The sequence below is a fragment of the Ranitomeya imitator genome, chromosome 1 (assembly GCF_032444005.1).
Source record: "Ranitomeya imitator isolate aRanImi1 chromosome 1, aRanImi1.pri, whole genome shotgun sequence".
Taxonomy (NCBI): domain Eukaryota; kingdom Metazoa; phylum Chordata; class Amphibia; order Anura; family Dendrobatidae; genus Ranitomeya; species Ranitomeya imitator.
Genome location: NC_091282.1, coordinates 297,850,490 through 297,867,768, shown reverse-complemented (window position 1 = coordinate 297,867,768; position 17,279 = coordinate 297,850,490). Strand labels below are relative to the sequence as shown.

Sequence of the window (17,279 nt, the reverse complement as noted above, 5' to 3'; positions counted from 1 at the left end):
GCTACATAGCAGCGATCATCAGATCACTGCTATGTACAGTAGCTGAATTGCAGGCTTGCTATGAGCGCCAATCACAGGGTGGCGCTTAAAGCAAAGCGGTATCAGTAACCATAGAGGTCTCAAGGACCTCTTTGGTTACTATCCTGATGCATCGCTGACCCCCGACCATGTGACGGGGTTGGCGCTGCGAGCGTTTCCGACCGCGGCCGGAAGCGCCGATTAAATGCCGCTGTCAGCGTTTGACAGCAGCATTTAACTGGTTAATAGCTATTGCGCGCACATGTCAGCTGTACAAAACAGCTGACATGTCGCAACTTTAATGTGGGCTCACCGCCGGAGCCCACATCAAAGGGGAGACACGACATGTGCCGAACTAGTACGGGGCATGTCGTGAAGGGATTAAACACCTGAAGGGTTAATAAACTTCTTTTGTGCACCTTGAGGGATGCAGTTTTTAGAATGGTGCCACTTTTGGGTATTTTCTGTCATATTGCCCTCCAAACTCACTTCAAATGTGAAGTGGTCCCTAAAAAAATGGTTTTGTAAATTTTGTTGGAAAAATAAATCACTGATCAAATTGTAACCCTTCTAACGTCCTAATGAAACAAATTGTTTCCAAAATTGAGCTGATGTGAAGTAGACATGTGGAAAATGTTATTTATTAACTATTTTGTGTGACACCACTCTCTGATTTAAGTGTACAAAAATTAAAAGTTTGAACATTTTCAAAATTTTTGCCAAAATTCCATTTTTTTTATAAAAGTACAATGTGTCACGAAAAAATCTTAGAATCAGCGGGATGCGTTAAAGCGTTCCTAAGTTATAACACCATAAAGTGACAGTGGTCAGAATTGTAAAAATTGGCTTGGTCATTAACCCCTTAGTCCCATTTGACGTACTATCCCGTAAAGGAGACCTGGGACTTAATTCCCAGGGACGGGATAGTACGTCATAGCGATCGGCCGCGCTCACGGGGGGAGCGCGGCCGATCGCGGCCAGGTGTCAGCTGACTATCGCAGCTGACATCTGGCACTATGTGCCAGGAGCAGTCATGGACTGCCCCCGGCACATTAATCCGTGACACACTATGATCAAACATGATCGCAGCGTTCTGGGAGCATAGGAAAGCATCGCGCAGGGAGGGGGCTCCATGCGGGCTTCCCTGAGACCCTCGATACAAGGCGATGTGCTCACCTTGTACCGAGCGTCTCCATCCGGGTCCTGCAGGGAGGTGGCTTACAAGCGCCTCCTCAGAGCAGGCGTCGGGAAGCCTCCCTGCTGTGCCTGTGTGATTGCTGATCTGACACAGTGCACAGCAAAGTGTCAGATCAGCGATCTGTCACTTTACTGTGATGTCCCCCCCTGGGGCAAAGTAAAAAAAAAAAACATTTACATGTATAAAAAAAAAAAATACTGAATATATAATAATAAAAAAAATATTGTACCAATAAATACATTCCCCTATCTAAATAAAAAAAACAATAAAAGTACACATATTTAGTATCGCCGCGTCCGTAACGACCCGACCTATAAAACTGTCCCACTAGTTAACCCCTTCAGTGAACACCGTAAAAAATAAATAAAAAAACGAGGCAAAAACCAACGCTTTATTATCATACAGACGAACAAAAAGTGGAATAACACGTGATCAAAAAGACGGCCATAAATAACCATGGTACCGCTGAAAACATCATCTTGTCCCACAAAAAATGAGTTGCCATAAAGCATCATCAACAAAAAAGTAAAAAAGTTATAGTCCTCAGAATAAAGCGATGCAAAACTAATTATTTTTTCTAAAAAATAGTTTTTATCGTATAAAAGCGCCAAAACATAAAAAAAGATATAAATGAGGTATCGCTGTAATCGTACTGACCCGAAGAACAAGACTGCTTTATCCATTTTACCAAACGCAGAACGGTATAAACCCTCCCCCCCCCCCCCCCAAAAGAAATTCATGAATAGCTGTTTTTTGGTCATACTGCCTCACAAAAATCGGAATAAAAAGCGATCAAAAAATGTCACATTCCTGAAAATGGTACCAATTAAAACATCAACTCGTCCCGCAAAAAACAAGACCTCGCATGACTCTGTGGACCAAAATATGGAAAAATTAAAGCTCTAAAAATCGTCTTTTAGTGTGTAACGGTTGCCAGTCATAAAGATCCGCTAAAAAAACAGCTATAAAGTAAATCACCCCCCCTTCAAAAAAATGTATTTATTTACATTTTCCCACTAGGGTTAGGGCTATGGTTAGGGCTAGGGTTAGGGCTAGGGTTAGGGCTAGGGTTAGGGTTAGAGTTATGGTTAGGGTTAGGGCTAGGGTTAGGGCTAGGGTTAGGATTAGGGTTAGGGTTAGGGTTAGGGCTAAGGTTAGGGCTAGGGTTAGTGCAGCGCCCCAGAGATCTGGTCATTGCAGTATGACACTCTGCCGCTACGGGGAGTGATGGTACGTCTGATGGCACTGAAGGAATTCTACTGACCAGGTATCACCAGCACACATTACACTTCACACTCCGGCCACTAGGGGGAGAAAAAGGCTTTATTTATTTGGCCACGCCTCACACTGGTAAAACTAGGGGTTGGATAGGAAGTTAGTCAGAAGCTGACTGGGTTGGATTCAGGCAACATCCCGTGGCAGGGGGTGTTGCAGGGAGAAGACACAGGGGGGTCCCTGTCAGGCGTGGGAACCTGGCAGGTGCCTAGCGAACAGAGCAGAACGTAATTGAACTGTGCTTGCACACCCCGCGGTGGTATCCTGAGAGAGAGACACGAAGGGAAGGATATTGTGGAACAGTGAGAAACGAGATCAAGCACAAAGGAGAACCAGTAGGAGTCGTGCCGTGAGACCGAGGCAACATCATACTGAGGCGCGTAGCCAGTGGCCGGAACACCGCGGGAGTAACTGACTCTAGGCCTTACTTTGAACTCTGCAGGACAGTTAATTATAGGTTGGCTGTCTACCTTAAATTTCCTACGAAGACATAGGGGGCAACGCGTGGAGAGGGGCGTCTCTAGGGTCCCGGAAGAGCTCCGAGCCTTCCGTCATACGGGTGCGTCCTAGCCAAAACATACTGGGGGACGAGAAACTAGTAACATCTGGAACAAGCGAGAGAGAATTAGAAAGAACGAACGAATGAGAACAGCAGTTGTGAGGACTATTCCGAATGCTCAGCAGGGTAGCACTACAACACACAGGTGCTAGTGGTAGGCACTGATTTCCACCTGTAAAGGGAACTCTGGATGTGCCCATCGGACCGGCCGGTCTCAGATAGCCCTGTTAAGCATGCTCTGGATTGAGGATCCTGAACTCTTCAGTAAAGAGGTAAAGAGACTGCAACCTTGTGTCCTCGTTATTGACTGCACCTCACACCATCACCATCCACCTTACTGGGAAGCGAGACTGCAACCTTGTGTCCTCGTTATTGACTGCACCTCACACCATCACCATCCACCTTACTGGGAAGCCCTGGGGACATACTTCACCTGTGGGAAGGTAAATCATCCAGCTGCCATTCCATCACCCCAGCGGACCCCATAGCAGCGTCGGTCACCCTGACCAAGCACCACAGGTGGCGTCACGAAACCTTGACAGACTCCTATCACCTTTTATTGGACACCCCTTAGCAGGGTCACGGACCGGGTCTAGCCACCATAACAGCCTCAGAACCGAATCAGAGAGGCCCGGTACCGAGAACTCGTGGCCCTGTGTCTGGGGGCACTCCAATTTGGCGTCACAAACAGGATCGTACTTAAGCCTGAGAAGCAGGTCATTTGTGCCTTGGAACTGTGATTGAAACGTGTTTGGACTGTGATTCATTGCAAGGACTGTGTATTGCTGATTGCTGCAAGATTCCCGCCAAAACCGCCGCCATTGCGGCGCCACGAGGAGCGCAGGAGAAGAAGAAGGGCGTGGAAGTGGGCGTGAAAGAACTGAAGAGCGCGAATGATAATGGCCGCACAGTCTAAGTATTGTTGTATCCTGAGGGCGGGCCCGTCAGCCGCTGAGGTCCGCCTTCTCATCCTCTATGGAGGGTGGGGACAGTGGGGACGGAGCCGCCCCCGAAAAAGAGCCCGGGAAGAAGATCCAGAGGAGGGGACAAAGATGGCGACTTCCAGGCCACCACATGGAGACGACCCGGCCAGGCGCAGGCCTGCATCACCCGCGGCGACCCCGGAGTCACCGCTGCTGCAGAGATCGACCGCTGTGGAGCTGCCTGAAGAAAAACCCGGCGGACGGATGCCTGATGGCTGGGTGGCTGTCGCTGAGGCTTGGTGGCTGGCGCGCTGCCTAAAGTCCCGCGCTCGGGTGAGTTCCCGGTTGGGCCACCCGACGGAGATCCGTCTCTCCCCCGTGTCCCCTCCTCTACCCACTCCGGCTGCATCAGATCCCCGCACCCGACTAGGGAATCGCGCTCCGCAGGAGCCGGACCTGAGGATCCTGCCGGTGACGGAACACCAGCGACGCCTAGTGGCGGCATGGAGGAAACAGCCTCGACCTGTGACCATGATTGACCTCACAGAAGAGGAGAAGGTCCCACCATCACAGTGGGGAGTGGTGGTCTTCTATAACCCCAAGGAGGAGAGGGGGGTCATCCAGGAGATTGGAGAGCCCTTGCAGGTCCGTGTCAACCAGAGCGAAGTGGAGCCGTGTTATGGAACGGTCAATGAGGATTGTGACCTGAGACCTGGGGATGCTGTGACCTACACCCGATGGCAGAGGGCGACTGGCTGGGTGGCCAGGGGTGTCCAGCGATGCGCAGTGCTTCAGGTTGCAGCTGAGGTTCCCGAGGGTGAAGCCCCTGCTGTGGACCACCAGACAGACCAGTCCCCGCGTGTCATTGGGGGTACCACCCGTTCTCGGCCGAGAGGGGTGGTCTGCGAGGTAAGACCGCAACCGTTGCGGCAATAAACCTCGAAACCCCGACAAATGTAAATAGTTAACTGTTTCCTGCTTTTGCTGCCTTAAACCCGTCCAGGGTTATTTCTTAAAGGGATCCCTTTGTTGACCCGGGATCCCTATTGTTTACATTTCTTTTTCTATTTTTGCACAAGTTATCATTGTTTCAAAGACTGCCGGATCATGAACAGTGAATGATTCCAAAACTGTTTTGTATATAGTTTGCACCTTCTTAAAGGTGCTCCCTACTGGTTTTACAAAAGAAAGAAGACTTTGCGAAGATAATGCTTCTGGACATGACGCAGAAGGTCTTGCTTTCATTGGACTTGCAGACAGAGAGAATCTGCACTACCTCCTAGAGACTCCTCCTTCTTAAAGGGAATGTTTACATGTTGCCTTAGGAAAGGTTGAAATGTTGATAATGTTGAAATTCAGAAAAGTTTCATAATGTTGGTAGAGATTGAGGACAGGAAAGATTGAAAGTGAACCCGTAGGGGTTAGAGAGAGAGTCCTCCTGAGAACCGTAGAACGACAGTTGGTTGCTGGAAGAGAGACAATGACAGTAGCTAGGCGGTCCTGCATTGGTGAAGCTAGAAAGGAAAGAAAAGTTGAGTTATTTTATAGTAAGTTTAACCCTTTTAACTCTCTAACAAAAAAAATGTGTTTCCAAAATTGTGCTGATGTAAAGTAGACATGTGGGAAATGTTACTTATTAAGTAATTTGTGTGACATATCTCTGTGATTTAAGGTCATACAAATTCAAAGTTGGAAAATTGTGAAATTTTCAAAATTTTTGCCAAATTTCCGTTTTTTTCACAAATAAACACAGGTAATATCAAAGAAATTTTACCAATATCATGAAGTACAATATGTCTTGAGAAAACAGTGTCAAAATCACTAAGATCCATTGAAGCGTTCCAGAGTTATAACCTCAAAAAGGGACAGTGGTCAGAATTGTAAAAATTGGCCCCGTCATTATCGTGCAAACCACCCTTGGGGCTTAAGGGGATAAGGACAAAATTGGCTCTGTCACTAAGGGGTTGAAACATTACATACCAAAAAGACAAAAACATCAGTGTCAAAAATTAGATAAAACCGCACTCAAAAGCCTAATGAAAAAATGCAAGTAACTTAATTTAGTTAATACATGCAGAAAATCTGCAACATCAAATACTCATCGTGGGAATTTAGCCTAAAGAATACAAAATCAAAGTCTGTTTGTTGACATTTTCTTGAAAGAGAATATGGAGAAAAAAACATTGTGGATCGCCCCCAAAGTAGGGCAATGGGGTATTCGGCACCGGGTCCTGTGGTTCGGGGGATGTCACGGTGGCTGACCCGGTCCTTGGCCCTCAGGGGTGTCCAGTAAAAGAGTTTATATATGGGCGAGGTGCAGTAAAGAACGAGGAGACAGGTTTGCAGTCTTTTACCTTGTTTACTGAAGACTTCAGATGGTATCCTCAGCCCGGAGCACCAGATGACAGGGCAGGCAGAGTCCGGTCGGTCTGAAGGCAATTTCAGAGTCCCCTTATCCAGGTGGAAATCAGTAGCCTTCCTACCAGCGCCTCGGTGTTGTAGTACCTCCCTGCTGAGCTTCTCGGTAAGGTCCTCACAACTCTTGTAAGATGTTATGGATGATATTTCTTCCTCTCTGTCCCCCAGATGGTGTGGATCGGACAAACCCGTATGACTGATGGCCTGAGGCTTGTTTATAGGGACCCTAGAGATGCCCCGACCCCACAAGTTGCCACCGTGTCTTCTTAGGTATTTAGGTCTGACAGCCAACTTGGAATTGACTGCCCTGCCAGTCTCTGGAGCAAGGCTTAGAGACAGTTGCTCCCTCGGTGTCCCTGGCTACCGGCTCCTGCGCTTCAGAAAGGAGCAGCTTGTTCCTGGCTGATCTCCCTCTGGTATTTCTCTCCTGTGCCCTGCTTTCCTGCACACTCTCTGCAGTATGTTCACCTTTTAGTGTCTTTTCCCAGGAGTTACAGCATGTTATGCCAGCAGAGCTCCTCTCCTTCTGTCTGCCTGACAGGAACTCACTGTTTCCCTCCAGATCAGGATGTTAAATAGGGGAGTTCACCCTAAACAGGCTTAGAGCTCCCCCGTCTGGTCTGGAGTGTGAACATGTTGCATGTGTGTAATACCTGAATGTGGTTGTCTTTCATTGCCTTCAGACATGACATCACTTCTCCCCTGAAAGTATAATGACATCACTGCAATGACCAGGACACTGGGGCGCCGCAATTGCAGTAGAGATAAGCTAAAAAAATGTAATTGTGTTGTAGAGTGGTGAGAATAATTATTTTTTTCTTTGTATGTAAAGAACAGCAGAATGAGGGACATACTACAATATGGGACCAGGATGGAAGATATTGCTACAAGAAGGGGACAAGGATGGGGGACATTTTTACAAGATGGGGACCAGGATGGGGGACAATATTACAGGATGGGAAACATTATTACAGGACAGGAAACATTATTAAAGGACGCGGAAAATTATTACAGGACGGGGGACATTACTGCAAAATGTGGACCAGGATCGGAGACCTTATTACAGGCTGGGGACCAAGATGGGAGACATTAATAAATTATGAGAATCATGATGGGGGACTTTATTACAGGACAGGGGCTATTATTTCAAGATTTTAGACATTACAGGATAGGGGCCAGAATTACAGTATGGGGCTAATTGTTATAAAATATTACTTTATTGGGATAATTAGGGAACAAAAAAGTTGAAATGAATTCAAAATTATGAAAAAATGTACGAAAAAATATTTTACCACTAAAAATGATGTATCATATAAAAACACCATTAAAAAACTCCAAAAAATGTAAAAAAGATCAAAAATTTGTTCCATATCGAACACTGCACTAATTTTTTTCTATGTGCGGTTAAGTTTAAGACTCTGCTCTACATTACTCTTCTATCAGATCCCAAAAACCTGATAACAGATTTCCTTTAAGGGAGTTGTCCAAAGAGACAGAAAAATGACTTGCTAGTTACGCTTTACAGCTGAGAACATAGATTAAAAGCCCCCCATGTTCTCAGTATCTTGTAGAACTAACTACTGTAGCTTTGATACCTTGTGCATCTTCTTTCCTGTTGTAGCACAGCCACTTTAATACAATAAATCATTTTGGTGCATCAAAAAAATCTACTCCAAAGGTTGTGAAATACAGAATATCATGTTTTGTGATTTTTTGCTTCTGATTTTCCCAGTAACGATAAGAAAAACAGCTGCACTCATGGGTGAATGCAAATAGTAAAAGTTTTATTTACAATAGTCACCACACTAAGAAATGTAACAGTAGTTGATGATTCAGAAGATAGCAGTATGCAACATTTCAATCCATTCTTGAGTCTTTTTCAAGCATCGCTACAAGAAAGGTACACGATCATTAATGTGTTATATAAACAAAACAAAATATACAAACAAAACATACAGGGATATATTCATACTACAACTCTTTTGTGAGGATTGGCTAGAGGACTATAAGGCGAGTACAGCAGTACAACCTATGCTAAATGAGGCAACGGTGCGTATAAAAATCCACTGGTGTGTGAAAGAGTGTAGTTATTTCAGAGTTTTGTAGTGGTTGAGCAGACTTGCATGGTAGAGTGCTAAAATAAATGTCACATAATTGATTTAGATAAGGTATAGTGTCATAACTACATATGATGGGGTGTATACAATTTGAAAAATGAAGAAGAAAGGAGAAGCGATTAAGGGTTAATAATAGCATTTAGGGTAATACCAACCTATGTGGTAGACAACCTGATGTGCAAGGTTGCGGAATATCTTTCAGGGGTATGTAGACCTGTTGGGATACAAGGAAAAAATAAGGTACTGGAGTGATCTGGGTGGGGTAAGTACAGATAGGTAATGGGAAGGTAAGAGGTAGAGGTATACTGACCATAATGCTCATTGCCAAGGGGCTCAGTTGAAATTCCCCATTGGTGTGAGGACATTGGTAGCAATGGTGTATAAATATGGGCTGAAATCGCCACTTCCGGTATCACAAAACCGGAAGTGACGCGCCAGTAAAACCCAAACCGAGGCTTGGATGCGGTGGAAGGCAGTTCCGGTGTAGCAATGCTGGATGTGACGTCTGTCTGTGGTAGACCCTGAGTGAGGCTTGGTTGTTTATGATGAATGTACTGTGTACATTAGTGCGGCTGGGGCTGTTGGGAGGAGACATATATGATGTAGACTCTACATTGTAGAGGGAGAGCCACTGTATTAGAATGAGGTTAGGGTATAGGATAGTGAGTGGAATATAAAGTGGAAATACCTAGGATGCGTGAAAAAATGAATAAAATGAGCAAAAAGGGGAATGATAAAAAAAATTATGAATAATACAGTGGGGCAAAAAAGTATTTAGTCAGTCAGCAATAGTGCAAGTTCCACCACTTAAAAAGATGAGAGGCGTCTGTAATTTACATTATAGGTAGACCTCAACTATGGGAGACAAACTGAGAAAAAAAAATCCAGAAAATCACATTGTCTGTTTTTTTAACATTTTATTTGCATATTATGGTGGAAAATAAGTATTTGGTCAGAAACAAAATTTCATCTCAATACTTTGTAATATATCCTTTGTTGGCAATGACAGAGGTCAAACGTTTTCTGTAAGTCTTCACAAGGTTGCCACACACTGTTGTTGGTATGTTGGCCCATTCCTCCATGCAGATCTCCGCTAGATCAGTGATGTTTTTGGCTTTTCGCTTGGCAACACGGACTTTCAACTCCCTCCAAAGGTTTTCTATAGGGTTGAGATCTGGAGACTGGCTAGGCCACTCCAGGACCTTGAAATGCTTCTTACGAAGCCACTCTTTCGTTGCCCTGGCGGTGTGCTTTGGATCATTGTCATGTTGAAAGACCCAGCCACGTTTAATCTTCAATGCCCTTGCTGATGGAAGGAGGTTTGCACTCAAAATCTCACGATACATGGCCCCATTCATTCTTTCATGTACCCGGATCAGTCGTCCTGGCCCCTTTGCAGAGAAACAGCCCCAAAGCATGATGTTTCCACCACCATGCTTTACAGTAGGTATGGTGTTTGATGGATGCAACTCATTATTCTTTTTCCTCCAAACACGACAAGTTGTGTTTCTACCAAACAGTTCCAGTTTGGTTTCATCAGACCATAGGACATTCTCCCAAAACTCCTCTGGATCATCCAAATGCTCTCTAGCAAACTTCAGACGGGCCCGGACATGTACTGGCTTAAGCAGTGGGACACGTCTGGCACTGCAGGATCTGAGTCCATGGTGGCGTAGTGTGTTACTTATGGTAGGCCTTGTTACATTGGTCCCAGCTCTCTGCAGTTCATTCACTAGGTCCCCCCGCGTGGTTCTGGGATTTTTGCTCACCGTTCTTGTGATCATTCTGACCCCACGGGGTGGGATTTTGCGTGGAGCCCCAGATCGAGGGAGATTATCAGTGGTCTTGTATGTCTTCCATTTTCTAATTATTGCTCCCACTGTTGATTTCTTCACTCCAAGCTGGTTGGCTATTGCAGATTCAGTCTTCCCAGCCTGGTGCAGGGCTACAATTTTGTTTCTGGTGTCCTTTGACAGCTCTTTGGTCTTCACCATAGTGGAGTTTGGAGTCAGACTCTTTGAGGGTGTGCACAGGTGTCTTCTTATACTGATAACAAGTTTAAACAGGTGCCATTACTACAGGTAATGAGTGGAGGAAAGAGGAGACTCTTAAAGAAGAAGTTACAGGTCTGTGAGAGCCAGAAATCTTGATTGTGTGTTTCTGACCAAATACTAATTTTCCACCATAATATGCAAATAAAATGTTAAAAAAACAGACAATGTGATTTTCTGGATTTTTTTTTCTCAGTTTGTCTCCCATAGTTGAGGTCTACCTATGATGTAAATTACAGACGCCTCTCATCTTTTTAAGTGGTGGAACTTGCACTATTGCTGACTGACTAAATACTTTTTTGCCCCACTGTATATAAACAATGAAAATAAAAAAATACAAAGGAAAAATAGAAAATATGCAAATAAATAAAGAAATAAGCAAAATATATAAAGCACTGAACAAATGGGGGGGGGGGGGGAATGGGAGAGATTTTGAAAACTATAATTAAATATAAATGTAGTAATGAGGAAAAAACTAAAACAATGGGGGAAAAAAGGGGGGAGCTAGCAATGGTTTAGATTAAAATGAAATAATGTTTTCAGCAGCCAGTGATAATGCTGAGATCAGAGTAACACTTAAAATACAAATGATTATGTAACATGGAAAAATAGGAAATTAAAAAATAAAAAATATATTTATTTAGTGATAATCTTTTAAATGAATACAGTCAAACAAAAATGAAATTGATGGTGAGCAGGGAAGGAAACGATATCAATGATCTAATATATAAAGCTGAATGTGTGTGTGTATGTCCGGGATTGGCATCTGCACCGTCGCAGCTACAGCCACAAAATTTTGCACAGTCACACGTCTGGACCCCGAGAGCGTCATAGGCTATGTTGTGAGGCAAAATTTTAACCCCGTGCGTTCCAATTCACCAAACAATTTTGCCCCTATCTACATAATGGGGAAAAAAGTGAAAGGAAAAGTGTTGGAGGCGTCGCAGATACAGCAACAAAATTTTGCACAGTCACACGTCTGGACCCCGAGAGCGTCATAGGCTATGTTGTGAGGTGAAATTTTAACCCCACGCTTTCCAATTCACCAAACAATTTTGCCCCTATCTATATAATGGGGAAAAAGTGAAAGGAAAAGTGTTGGAGGCAAATTGACAGCTGCCAGATGTGAACAAGGGGGACTTAAAGAGTGAAAGCGATGGCGCCAAAGAGTAGATACCGTACAGTTGCTAAGGTGGGGCCTCGACATGGGATACTCACCACCCACGGGGATATGAATACACACACAAAATGCGCCACAAACTACCACGTGCTTGAACACATATACCGCCCTCAGCACACATTTCCCCACACATACACCAACCTCGCCACATAAAAGCCAAAACACAAGTCGCCGCTCAAAACTCGCCACGCGCAAAACTCGCCACATGCAAAACTAGGCTCACGCAAAACCCGCCACACGTGCAAAACTCACCTCATGGAAAACTCGCCACACGCAAAACTTGCACACGCGGAAAAATTGCCACATGCACAAAAGTTGCAACACATGCAATAGTTGCCTCACACAAAACTTGCACATATTCAAAACGCACCACACATAAAACTCACCACGCGCAAAACTCGCCATGCGCAAAACTTGCTACACACAACTTGCTACACTAACCTGTCACATGCAACTCGACACACAAAAAATTGCTACACGCATGTCGCCATACAAAACTCATCTCACAAAAGTCGGTACATGCATGTCGCCACACGCAACTCAACACACACAACTTGACACATGAAACTCGCCCTAAAACACACACAAGTCTGGTATTATCCTTCAAAAATAAAAATCTGATTAATAAGCAGACAAACTACAAGAGCAACAAATGTACCATATAGGAAATATGGCAGCTGTCAGTCACATGACCTGTCTATTATGTGTATGTGTGAGCTAATATATACTGCCAGGGGGGAGGGCTTCCTGTTGGCTGGGGATTTATCAGGCTGCCAATTTAGCTTACAAATACTGAGGTAAAAATACTGACCAAATAACGTGTGAAGGCAGTCTAATACAGGAGGAGATGACACACAGGTATATACTATATACAGGAGGAGATGACACACTGGTATATACTATATACAGGAGGAGATGACACACAGGTATATACTATATACAGGAGCAGATGACACACTGATATACGGGAGCAGATGACACATGTATATACTATATACAGGAGGAGATGACTGACAGGTATATACTATATACAGGAGGAGATGACATACAGGTATATACTATATACAGGAGGACATGACACACAGGTATATACTATATACAGGAGGAGATGACAACCTGGTATATACTATGTACAGGGGAGATGACATACAGGTACATACTATATACAGGGGAGATGAGACACAGGTATATACTATATACAGGAGGAGATGACATACAGGTATATACTATATACTGGAGGAGATGACACACAGGTATATACTATATACAGGAGCAGATGATACACAGGTATACAGTTAGGTCCATATATATTTGGACATAGACAAAATTTTTCTAATTTTGGTTATAGACATTACCACAATAAATTTTAAACAAAACAATTCAGATGCAGTATAAGTTCAGACTTTCAGCTTTCATTTGAGGGTATCCACATTAAAACTGGACGAAGGGTTTGGGAGTTTCAGCTCCTTAACATGTGCCACCCTGTTTTTAAAGGGACCAAAAGTAATTGGACAATTGACTCCAAGGCTATTTCATGGACAGGTGTGTGCAATCCCTTTGTTATGTCATTCTCAATTAAGCAGATAAAAGGCTTGGAGTTGATTTCAGGAGTGGTGCTTGCATTTGGAAGTTTTTGCTGTGAAGTAAACATGCGGTCAAAGGAGCTCTCCATGCAGGTGAAACAAGCCATCCTTAAGCTGCGAAAACAGAAAAAACCCATCCGAGAATTCGCTACAATATTAGGAGTGGCAAAATCTACAGTTTGGTACATCCTGAGAAGGAAAGAAAGCACTGGTAAGCTCATCAATGCAAAAAGACCTAGGCACCCACGGAAGACAACAGTGGTGAATGATCGCAGAATAATCTCTGTGGTGAAGAGAAACCCCTTCACAACAGCCAACCAAGTGAACAACACTCTCCAGGAGGTCGGCGTATCAATATCCAAATCTACCATAAAGAGAAGACTGCAGGAAAGTAAATGCAGAGGGTTCACAGCACGGTGCAAGCCACTCATAAGCATCAAGAATAAAAAGGCTAGAGTGGACTTTGCTAAAAAACATCTAAAAAAGCCAGCACAATTCTGGAAGAACATTCTTTGGACAGATGAAACCAAGATCAACCAGAATGATGGAAAGAGAAAAGTATGGTGAAGGCATGGTACAGCTCATGATCCAAAGCATACCACATCATCTGTAAAACACGGCGGAGGCAGTGTGATGGCTTGGACATGCATGTCTGCCAGTGGCTCTGGGTCACTAGTGTTTATTGATGATGTGACATAGGACAGAAGCAGCCGAATGAATTCTGAGGTATTCAGAGTCATACTGTGTGCTCAGATCCAGCCAAATGCAGCCAAACTGATTGTTCGTCGTTTCATACTACAGATGGACAATGACCCAAAACATAAAGCCAAAGCAACCCAGGAGTTTATTAAAGCAAAGAAGTGGAATATTCTTGAATGGCCAAGTCAGTCACCTGATCTCAACCCAATTGAGCATGCATTTCACTTGTTAAAGACTAAACTTCAGACAGAAAGGCCCACAAACAAACAGCAACTGAAAACCACCGCAGTGAAGGCCTGGCAGAGCTTCAAAAAGGAGGAAACACAGCGTCTGGTGATGTCCATGAGTTCAAGACTTCAGGCAGTCATTGCCAACAAAGGGTTTTCAACCAAGTACTAAAAATGAACATTTTATTTAAAATTATTGAATCTGTCCAATTACTTTTGGTCCCTTTAAAAACATGGTGGCACATGTTAAGGAGCTGAAACTCCTAAACCCTTCATCCATTTTTAATGTGGATACCCTCAAATAAAAGCTGAAAGTCTGAACTTTAACTGCATCTGAAATGTTTTGTTTAAAATTTATTGTGGTAATGTCTATAACCAAAATTAGAAAAATTTTGTCTCTGTCCAAATATATATGGACCTAACTGTATACTATATACAGGAGGAGATGACTTACAGGTACATACTATATGCAGGAGGAGATGACACACTTATATACTATATACAGGGGAGATGACATACAGGTATATACTATATACAGGAGATGACATACATGTATATACTATATATAGGAGGAGATGACATACAGGTGTATAGTATATACAGAAGAGATGACATACAGGTATATAATATAGGAGATGACACATGGGTATATACAATATACAGGAGGAGATGACATACAGCAGGTATATACTATTTACAGGGGAGATGACATACAGGTATATACAATATACAAGAGAAGACATACAGGTGTATACTATATATAAGGGAGATGACAAACATGTATATACTGAGGTGAAAATGAGGGGGGTGAGGTGAAAATGAAAAGGTGTGAGTGCAAAATGAGAGGAGTGAGGGAAAATAGTGGAGTGATCGGAAAATGACAGATGTGAGGTCGAAATGACAAGTGTTTGGGGGGTATGAGAGTAGTGACGGGGAAAATAAGAGGAGTGAGGGGGAAAATGAGAGGTGTAAGGAAGAAAATGAGAGGCATGATGGGAAAATAAGAGACGTGAGGTGCTATAACTAACCACAGATATTTACTATGCCCAGGCAACGCCGGGCTCTTCAGCTAGTCTAATATATAAAGCTGAATGTGTGTGTGTATGTGTGTATGTATGTATGTCCGGGATTGGCATCTGCACCGTCGCAGCTACAGCCACAAAATTTTGCACAGTCACACGTCTGGACCCCGAGAGCGTCATAGGCTATGTTGTGAGGTGAAATTTTAACCCCGCGCTTTCTAATTCACCAAACAATTTTGCCCCTATCTACATAATGGGGAAAAAGTGAAAGGAAAAGTGTTGGAGGCAAATTGACAGCTGCCAGATGTGAACAAGGGGGACTTAAAAAGTGAGAGCGATGGCGCCGAAGAGTATATACCGTACAGTTGCTAAGGTGGGGCCCCAACATGGGATACTCACCACACACGGGGATATGAACACACACACAAAATACGCCACACACTACCACGTGCTTGAACACATATACCACCCTCAGCACACATTTCACCACACATACACCAACCTCGCCACATAAAAGTCGAAACACAAAAGTCGCTGCTCAAAACTCGCCACGCGCAAAACTCGCCACATGCCAAACTAGGCTCACGCAAAACTCGCCACACGTGCAAAACTCACCTCATGGAAAACTCGCCACAGGTGGAAAAATTGCCACATGCACAAAAGTTGCAACACAGGCAAAAGTTGCCTCACAAAAAAATTGCACATACTGAAAACGCACCACACATAAAACTCGCCACGCGCAAAACTCACCATGCGCAAATCTTGCTGCACACAACTTGCTACACGAACCTGTCACATGCAACTCGACACACAAAAAGTTGCTACACGCATGTCACCACACAAAACTCATCTCACAAAAGTCGCTACATGCATGTCGCCACATGCAACTCAACACACACAACTTGACACATGAAACTCGCCCTAAAACACACACAAGTCTGGTATTATCCTTCAAAAATAAAAATCTGATTAATAAGCAGACAAACTACAAGAGCAACAAATGTACCATATAGGAAATACGGCAGCTGTCAGACACATGACCTGTCTATTATGTGTATGTGTGAGCTAATATATACTGCCAGGGGGGAGGGCTTCCTGTTGGCTGGGGATTTATCAGGCTGCCAATTTAGCTTACAAATACTGAGGCAAAAATACTGACCAAATAACATGTGAATGCGGTCTAATACAGGAGGAGATGACACACAGGTATATACTATATACAGGAGGAGATGACACACAGGTATATACTATATACAGGAGAAGATTACACACAGGTATATACTATATACAGGTGTAGATGACACACATGTACTGTATATACTATATACAGGAGGAGATGACACATGTATATACTATATACAGGAGGAGATGACATACAGGTATATACTATATACAGGAGGAGATGACACACAGGTATATACTATATACAGGAGGAGATGACACACACATATATACTATATACAGGGGAGATGACACACAGGTATATACTATATACAGGAGGAGATGACATACAGGTATATACTATATACAGGAGGACATGACACACAGGTATATACTATATACAGTTAGGGCCAGAAATATTTGGACAGTGACACAATTTTCGCGATTTGGGCTCTGCATGCCACCACATTGGATTTGAAATGAAACCTCTACAACAGAATTCAAGTGCAGGTTGTAACGTTTAATTTGAAGGGTTGAACAAAAATATCTGATAGAAAATGTAGGAATTGTACACATTTCTTTACAAACACTCCACATTTTAGGAGGTCAAAAGTAATTGGACAAATAAACATAACCCAAACAAAATATTTTTATTTTCAATATTTTGTTGCAAATCCTTTGGAGGCAATCACTGCCTTAAGTCTGGAACCAATGGACATCACCAAACGCTGGGTTTCCTCCTTCTTAATGCTTTGCCAGGCCTTTACAGCCGCAGCCTTCAGGTCTTGCTTGTTTGTGGGTCTTTCCGTCTTAAGTCTGGATTTGAGCAAGTGAAATGCATGCTCAAT

General features: G+C 43.6%; 1 protein-coding gene and 1 long non-coding RNA gene across 4 annotated transcripts in view; one reads left to right on the top strand and one right to left on the bottom strand.

Annotated features, from left to right (window-relative positions):
* The window catches only part of LOC138669991 (immunoglobulin lambda-1 light chain-like), a 773,781-nt gene that overhangs the window by 284,609 nt on the left and 471,893 nt on the right, over nucleotides 1–17,279 (top strand). The gene's annotated exons all lie outside the window — the stretch shown is intronic.
* LOC138670031 (uncharacterized) overlaps nucleotides 8,155–17,279 on the bottom strand; it is an 83,353-nt gene continuing 74,228 nt past the window's right edge. Inside the window, exons 2-3 of the long non-coding RNA XR_011319282.1 lie at nucleotides 8,664–8,722; nucleotides 8,155–8,280 (exon numbers count right to left, since the gene is read on the bottom strand). This is a non-coding gene — a long non-coding RNA (uncharacterized lncRNA). The remainder of the gene's footprint in view (nucleotides 8,281–8,663; nucleotides 8,723–17,279) is intronic.